The sequence below is a fragment of the Hemiscyllium ocellatum genome, chromosome 15, assembly GCF_020745735.1.
Source record: "Hemiscyllium ocellatum isolate sHemOce1 chromosome 15, sHemOce1.pat.X.cur, whole genome shotgun sequence".
NCBI lineage: Eukaryota > Metazoa > Chordata > Chondrichthyes > Orectolobiformes > Hemiscylliidae > Hemiscyllium > Hemiscyllium ocellatum.
Window position 1 is genome coordinate 52910155 of NC_083415.1, and position 6724 is coordinate 52916878.

The 6724-nt window shown below is 43.2% G+C and overlaps 1 non-coding gene across 1 annotated transcript; it reads right to left on the minus strand.

The window, feature by feature from the left end:
- Positions 1-3396: 3396 nt before the first annotated feature.
- Positions 3397-3500, minus strand: LOC132823050 (U6 spliceosomal RNA). Its single transcript, XR_009645493.1, has one exon. It is a non-coding gene; the product is annotated as a U6 spliceosomal RNA (small nuclear RNA).
- Positions 3501-6724: the final 3224 nt, after the last annotated feature.

Below are 6724 nucleotides of genomic sequence, written 5' to 3' on the forward strand. Positions count from 1 at the left end.
TAGCTGGCACCTGCTGAGCTTGATAACGCCACTTTGTTTGTGTAAGGCAGAGAGAATTCTTTTCTTCTTCTTGTTGACCACTTCTCAGCTCCTTCCTGTTTCACCATGAACATTCTGCTATCTGTCCAGCAATCGGGGACTAAGGGTCCTTACATTGAATAAGAGGAAGGTCAGGTAATTAACTGGATCCTTCAGAAATACGCTTGGGCCAAAAACTGCCAACAGGCAGCCTACAATAGGTCGGTCATTACCCTCTGTTTATTTCCATATCACTCAATGCATTGAAAACAGCCAAGCATTCCCGTTGTGTCAGTAACAAAAGGCCACAGCATAATTCTTGATTGGTTGCACTTTGTAAATGTATCTTAATCTCTCCCGGTAACTGCATGCTATTGAACAACAGTAAACATAGTCCAGCTTTTAAAGAAATGTGCATTAGAGCTTATTAATTGATTGCTTTTTGTCATTTCATGTGGATGCAAAGGATTCATGTCACCATTGAAGACTAGAGGGTTATTCTGAATGTCCTGGCTAAAGTTATCCCTCCTCAGACATCATAAAGCAGAACAGATTATTTGGTCAGTATCACCCTTTTGTTTGTGGGACTTTGTTTCATGTAAGTTTGTTACAACATTTCCTATCATACAACCGCAAATGAGCCTCAGAAGTATTGAATTGTCTGTAAAGTGTTTTGTTATTTCTAAAGATTATCAAAGGCTCTATAAGAAGTCTTGGTTTATTCCCAGTTTATGGGGTCTTTAATAATGCTTTGTTCCAACCGTATGATATGTGATGGTCATCTGGATTCCATGATTTAGTATACACATTATGGCACTGAGAAAATGTGTACCTTTTCTTTAACGTCTGGACTGTATTGTACATAGCATTGCCATTACATCTTTCAAAGTTGTCATGTATTTCAAACATGAATTGAAAATAATGAAAGAAGCAATTTATGAACTTAATAAATTTGATCCAGTCAGGAAGGATATCATGTTTTTTTAAAGGCCTCAATATCCCTGGGATGATGGGGAGGGAATGGAATTAACATTGCAGCTGGAAAACCTAGAAATGTGGAAAATCTAGAAATTCTGCCAAACATAACTGCAGATTTTCATTTAATTTTTGGGTGATTGAGAATGTTGCATGCAAATGGCTGCTAAAATCAGCGGTAGGGAAGGAAATTTAACAATTTTAGAAACTGTTCCACCTCTCAATAGCATATTGGTCACCCCAGTATATTCCAGTTGGACCAGAGAATGGCATGTTTGCAGTGCAATGGAGGAGTTAGACATGGAATGCACTGCTGAGAAGTGTGAATCATAGAATCCTGACAGTGCCTTACTAGCCTCAGATTTTAGCAGCCATGTGCATGCAGCATTCACCATCCATGGGTCCAAGGACTCAGGAAACTCAACAGCCAATGGGAGGTGAAAGTATGGAATGAGCTGCCAGAGGAAGTGGCGGAGGCTAGTACAATTGCAACATTTAAAAGGCATCTGGATGGATACATGAATAGGAAAGGTTTGGAGGAATATGGGCCAGGTGATGGCAGGTGGAACTATATTGGGTTGGGATATCTGGCCGGCATGGACGAGTTGATCCGAAGGGTCTGTTTCCATTCTGTACATCTCTATGACTCCATAAGTGCTAGATCCAGCAGATAAATAATTTCCTAATACTGTCTGTGGGATGACAAAAATAGGAATATTGGATCCTCAACCCAACCTGTGACATTAGTCTACGTCCTTGGATTGTCCAAAATGTCCACAGGCTTTCTTCCCCTAACCATCCATAATCCATCCAAAGATTATTGTCCAGTCCATTCACCCCCATCCCCAACCCCACCTCAAGTTCTGTCCTCCACAATCCAGTATCTCCAGCTCTAGTCTCAGTGATTGGACAACTTCCCCTATGGATCCAAAACCATTCGTCCCATCGTGTCCACACTGACCCTCTAAAGTGCATCCCACCCAGACCCAGCTCCTGACCCTAATCTTCAATCTGGACTTCCAATGGCTAATCCACCTAACCTCTGAACACTATGGGCAATTTAGCATGGCCAATCCACCCAACCCGCTGGGAGGAAACCAGCGCACCTGGAGAGAATGTGCAAACTCCACACAGACAGTCACCTGAGAGTGGAATCAAGCTGGGTCCCTGGAGCTGTGAATGAGTGGTGCTAACCACTGAACCACTGCACCGCCCACTGTCTGGTAAAGGTGGGTTCAATTGACACCACTTGGGTGACTATTAGGATAGAAATGATGTATAGTGATGTGTGAAAAAAGCAGGAGACTGACCCAGGTTATGGAATCATTGTATGAACAACGGGCTCAATGGCCTCCTGAACCATCATAATTCTATGATTCACTGTATTTTCAACAATTTAAGTAATTTGGTGGATATGAAATGCTTCTGGTTATCGTGAGGATGTGGTAATTCATCATACAAAGGCACTCCAACATGTAAATGGTGCGGTTGATGATTCTGTGGGTGGATACACCCACCCAATTATACCTGTGCTGTCCTGGAATGCTCCAGATGTTTCATGACTCATGACTTAGAGATAACTTGCAGTTGTCCCAGAGTCACCCTGAGCTTTTTGCTTTGTGGGTCAAATGTTGATCAGTACATGACCTATCTTAGAGAGAAAGTATGTGATATCTGTCTGAGAAGCAAGGATTAACTTGCATAGTTTGGCATTAAACATTTAAAATAGCTGTACATTAATAAAGTGAAACAAAGTTGTGCAATAGAGTACATAGAATTGCATAACTAGTCATGATTTAGAGATGCTGGCGTTGCACTAGGGTGTACAAAGTTAAAAATCACACAACACCAGGTTATAATCCAACAGGTTTAATTGGAAGCACTAGCTTTCAAAGTGCTGCTCCTTCATCAGGTGGTTGTGAAGTACAAGATGGTAAGATGTAAATTCTGTGACTTACAATCTTATCCTCCACAACCACCTGATGAAGGAGCAGTGTTCCGAAAGCTAGTGCTTCCAATTAAACCTGCTGGACTATAACCTGGTGTTGTGTGATTTTTAACTTTGCATACTAGTCACAGCCTCAACAAAGTTGCACTATCGTCAGAAAAATGACTTGTATCCCATCCCATCCATAGATTTGGCATTTTGCTAGTGGTTGTGAGGACCACACCAACTCTATACCTCCTGATGATGCCTTTATTGCAAGAAGGTTCTAGCTGCTGGATACAACTCAGTTACATATTTTCTTAGCATCACACAATCTTTAACATAGGGCAGCAAGGGCTTCACTATAGATATTTATTGCAATCAACCTGCTCAAAGCTAGACTGAGTGAGACTTCAACCCAGGCCTGCTAGCCAGATGTAGGGACACTGCCACAGCCACCACAAGGATCTTCCCAAAACAAAATTGAATACTTTACGAACTTATGGGTCACCCTTGTGCTGGGGCTATTCAAATCTCTGTAAAATTCAAATTTTAATAAAAATTGCTGGAAAAACTCAATACATCTGGCAGTATCTGTGGAAAGGAATCTGAGTTACCATTTGGGCTGAGTGACCCTCCCTCAAAAATTCTGAGGAAGGGTTACTTGACCTGAAATGGTAACTCTGATTTCTCTCCACAAGTTCTGCCAGAGCTGAGTTTTTCCCGCAATTTTTGTTTTTGTTTCTGATTTACAGCATCTGCAGTTCTTCTGGTTTCTGTTTCAGGTTTAGTATGTCTGCCGCGGAATCTAAAAGCCAACAATTCTAACTTTGCAATAGTGCCGTAAATACCAACGTGTCAATCTCAGCTGCGTTATGGAGTTTCTGGAGTGCGGTTTGAACCCCCAACATTCTGAAACAGGGAGAGGGTGGTACATCTGGTGGTAAAGCACAAGGTATTCCTAACCACCACTCACAACCCATCAACCTGGTCCAGACTATCATTGCCAGAGGAGTATAATGACACAACTTGCAGGGAAGATTGTGGGCAGCATTAGTTCCATCCTGATTTTCAGTTCATTTTGTCCAAATGGATGTCTGCAATGTTAAATGATTAAGACCATTTAAATACCAGTGTACGGAGGGTGAATTGGAATTTCACCGAGGGATTGAATTCAGACGAGTCCAATCTTTGAGGCAGTGTGTGACTCATCATCAGGTGCAGCTTGTTTTCCCAAAAAACTTTGAACCCTTCACCCTTCAGGCAGCTCCTATTTTGTTATTATTCAAGTCAACGATGAACATGTGTTTCGTTGTGCAACATTTAAAGAAGTTATTTTTATGTCCTAACCATGTTTTGGAAAGATGGATATTTTTAAGTTACCAGAAACCACAATGAAGTCAAGAAATGATTAATTGAATGGATTTGTTAGATAAAGTTAAATGTTTCATAAATGCAGATCGGCAAGGCTATTCACAGAGTGTTTTTTACTTAAATATGTTTGTTAAGCCTATCTCTGAGTCAGATCCTGATAAGGCTTGAAATTTTGTATAAGTGGTTTCCTGATTAAGGACAGTTAACAGACAGAACCCAGTACAGCACAAGGATGAATTAATGCAGGAAATCTAATGGATAGAACACAGACAGAAAGTGAAACATGAGACAAATTTTTTACAATACAGACATAAGTCCAGTGCATGAGGCAAGGCAAGGCAGAAATCAGATGCTTTCCCAAGTGTCCCCATGAATAGTCTGAGTACTCTCTCCGATTTGTAAACTTCAAGGTTCATAAGATTCTTTCAGAGTCGTGTACTTTTTGGGATAACCCGACCAATTTCTGGACAATGGAGAGACAGCATGAATGTCGCATGAAACAAATTAGAAAGATGATGTGTGCATACAGCCAGAATGCAGGAGGCAGAGTAAAAACAGCACAGAAATAACAAATCAGTAAAACCACACTCAGTGCACAGGAACCAGAATAGAAATGCAGGAAAAACAAAGTAGATAAACACAGATACAATGTATAGAATAATGGAGAAAAAAAGCAACAAAAGAGAATAGGTAAAGTCTAAGGGACAGTTGATCCAGATCAGACACAATGTAAGAAAGGAGATACAGGGAGACTGTAAGACTGCACAATGCATTACTGACAGCTGTGCTTATAGAACACAATATTGTACACAGCAGAGAAGAACATCAGTTCTGAGGAAGAGTCATACCAGATTCAAAACATTAACACTGCTGCTTTCTCCACACGTGCTGCCTGATCTGCTGAGGTTCTCAGCATGCTCTGTATTTGTTACAGTGCAGTTTGTAATTTTGGTATCACAGATAAGGAAGCAATGACCAACTAGTATCATTAGACGATTAATTCTGAAACTCAACTAATGTTCTGGGGACTTGGTACGAATCCTGCCAGGCCGAGAGTGAAATTTGAATTCAATTCAAAAAAACCTTGAATTAAGAATCTATTGAAGTCCGTGAAACCATTAACATAGATCATTACAATGCAGTACAGGTCCTTCGGCCCTTGATGTTGCGCCGGCCTGTGAAACCAATCTGAAGCCCATCTAACCGAAACTATTCTATTCTCGTCCATATGCCTGTCCAACGACAATTTAAATGCCCATAAATTTGGCAAGTGTACTACTGTTGCAGGCAGTGCATTCCATGCCCCTACTACTATCCGAGTAAAGAAACTACACCTGAGCTGTTCTATATCTAGATTAGAGTGGTGCTGGAAAAGCACAGCAGGTCATGCAGCATCTGAGGAGCAGGAAAATTGATGTTTTGGGCAAAAGCACTTCATCAGGAATGAAGGTAGGGAACCTCTGGGGTGGAGAGATAAATGGGACGGGGTGGGGCTTGGGAGACGGTAGCAAAGAGTACAATAGGTAGTTAGGGGTGGAGATGAAGGTGAGAGGTCAGAGAGGAGGGTGGAGCGGATAGGTGAGAAGGAAGTTTGGCAGGTAGGTCAGGTCATGAGGACAGTGCTGAGTTGGAGGTTGGAACTGGGGTAAGGTGGGGGGAGGGGAAATGAGGAAACTGGTGAAGTCCACATTGATGCCCTGGGGTTGAAGTGTTCTGAGGCGGAAGATGAGGCGTTCTTCCTCCAGGCGTGTTGTGGTGAGGGAGCGGCGGTGAAGGAAGCCCAGGTCCTCCATGTCCTCAGCAGAGTGGGAGGGAGAGTTGAAATGTTGGGCCTCGGGGTGGTGGGGTTGATTGGTGTCGGTGTCCCGAAGGTGTTCCCTAAAGTGCTCTGCGAGAAGGCGTCCAGTCTCCCCAATGTAGAGGAGACCGCATCGGGAGCAACAGATGTAATAAGTGATATTGGTAGATGTGCAGATGAAACTTTGATGGATGTGGAAGGCTCCTTTGGTGCCTTGGATGGAGGTGAGGGGGGAGGTGTGGGCGCAGGTTTTGCAATACCTGTGGTGGCAGGGGAAGGTGCCAGGAGGGGAGGGTGGGTTGTTGGGGCGGGGGGGGGGGGGGCAGTGAGGGTGCATGTGGACCTGACCACATAGTCATGGAGGGAATGATCTTTGCGGAAAGGGGTGGGGAAGGAAATATATCCATGGTGGTGGGGTCCATTTGGAGGTGGCGGAAGTGTCAGCAGATGATGCAGTTTATGCGAAGGATGGTAGGGTGGCAGGTGAGGACCAGGGGTTTCTGTCCTTGTTACAGTTGGAGGGGTGTGGTCTGAGGGCGGAGGTGCGGGATGTGGACGAGATGCATTGGAGAGCATCTTCAACCACGTGGGAAGGGAAATTACAGTCTTTAAAGAAGGAGGCCATCTGGTGT